The sequence below is a fragment of the Xiphias gladius genome, chromosome 23, assembly GCF_016859285.1.
Source record: "Xiphias gladius isolate SHS-SW01 ecotype Sanya breed wild chromosome 23, ASM1685928v1, whole genome shotgun sequence".
Lineage (NCBI taxonomy): Eukaryota > Metazoa > Chordata > Actinopteri > Istiophoriformes > Xiphiidae > Xiphias > Xiphias gladius.
The window spans coordinates 25,110,944-25,113,000 of NC_053422.1; positions in this window are offsets into that span (position 1 = coordinate 25,110,944).

Here is a 2,057-nt window from a genome sequence, read left to right on the forward strand (position 1 = left end):
CACCCAAAGTGTTTTGTTTACATTATAGGAATTTAGTTGAGACCATTAATAAAGCAAGTTATAAGAACAGAAAGCAGATAGTAGCTTAGTTATGGAAAATACCAAAGAAAGCAACACATTAAATAATAATAGCAAAAGGGAGAAACGGAAAAAAGCAGAGGGATTTTTACGTACAGCATTAATATATTATAGCAAACATATTTTTTCAGCCCCACGCAAAGGAAATCCAAGAATACACAAGTTCTCTATTTTCTTTTTTCTATTGCCAAATTAGTAAGATGTCTTTGCTCACCAGTTCTTCATTTACTATGCATCTCATTTTCATGCTACACTCCATTTGCAGGGGCTCATATTTCTAATTAAAATGTAATGTAATTGGTAAACAAAGACTTTTACAACAGTGAGAAACAACTTGATGGTACAATCCTCACTGTGACAGATCAGTTTGAGTGAGTGAAGGGAGATGTAGAGCAGGAGAAATGTCCTGAGGGCAGCACACTGTAGGGTACCCTCTAATTCATATGCAGTATACACTGATAGCAACTGCTGCAACACGACTGGATTCCTACACATTCAGTGCAGAACCCCCACCATCTCACATCAGGTAGTTTCTAACTAAACCAACAGGAAACTTGAATCCTTTTGAAATTCCACATAAATTCACATATAGTCCATACTGTAGCTTGTGGCACTGCATGAATTAGTCATTACTATTTATGTTGTCACGGGTGTTTTATGTACAACTAGAAGACATACACTCAGCCGCAATGGAAAAAAAAAATGTATGGCAGGCTTATGGTGGATAGATATGTCAAGGTTGAAATATATACCTCATGTAGAATACAATGTCATGTGCTTTCTCTATTTTTTTTAACTATAGATCTGTCTCTCCGTCTCTCTATGAGCTAAAAGACCAAGTGTGCATATCAGGCTGTAACTGTAGTATGTAAGACTTATAGGTACATTAAGCAGTTTTCATTTAGTTGACCTCAAACAACAAATCCGTTATTGAGATGTTTGATCAAAAACCTTTTACTGCACTTTCATTTTTGATGCCAAACCTGTCACCTACTAATCTGCAACAGCTAATACAGAGAAACGTAATGCATGCACAGATTACATTGTTTTTAACAACATTATTAGGAATCATCCTCAATGAACATACTGTATATGGCAGGTTGCAAAATGTCAACACTTAACGTAATGGCAAAACTCAAAGATTGGGATTTGTCTTCATAAAAATCTTAAGCATTGAATTGATTTGAATTGAAAAAAAGCATTTGAATAATCAAAAAGTCAACAGTGACAAATATAGTTTAATATAATTTAACCAAAACTGCAGTGTGGTTATTTTCCCTAAAAATGAGTGAGCAAAAACAAATTTAAAAGTAATTTTTAGAACACGGGGTTGTTAATGCACCCAAACACTTATTATCTTGATGTTTTTATGTTTTCTTTAATGTTTTGTGAGTTTTTATACCGATGTTGCGAGTGATCAAAAAAGAGCTCGAACAGTCCTCAAAATGAAACTATACTTCATTCAGCTGCATTTTTTTATATTTTGAATGACAAACTTGAAGGACTTTTTTTTCCAATAAACCTCTGATGAGAAAGTTCAGTGTCAGATGGAATAGCATGTGAGGACAGTCTGGTTCAAGTACTCACTTAGTGGAGACTCACTGTTATACTGTGTATATTTTGTGTTTTAATTAATCACATCCTGTATAGGAGTGACTTTTCCTGAGTCTATATAACATGCCAGAATTTCAGTTAGGCATACAGAGCAAATGTATGGTTTCTCATTTAATGGGTTTGAAACACAGTGTTGCATAATTGAATTCTGATTTAGGCTATGGAAGTAAGTAAGCTTCGGTTCAGCTACATTTTAAAGTGATAAAGTTAACTTTTATTATAAAAGGGAGCCACCTTTTACCATCTATGTCACCCTCAAGGAAAGGCAAAGTTCTCATCAAAATGACAGCTTCAGTGAAGCAGTTTTTTCTATTAGAGTTACAAGTATGAAGCAACTCTTTTAAATCTGAAATAGCTGGTGGAAA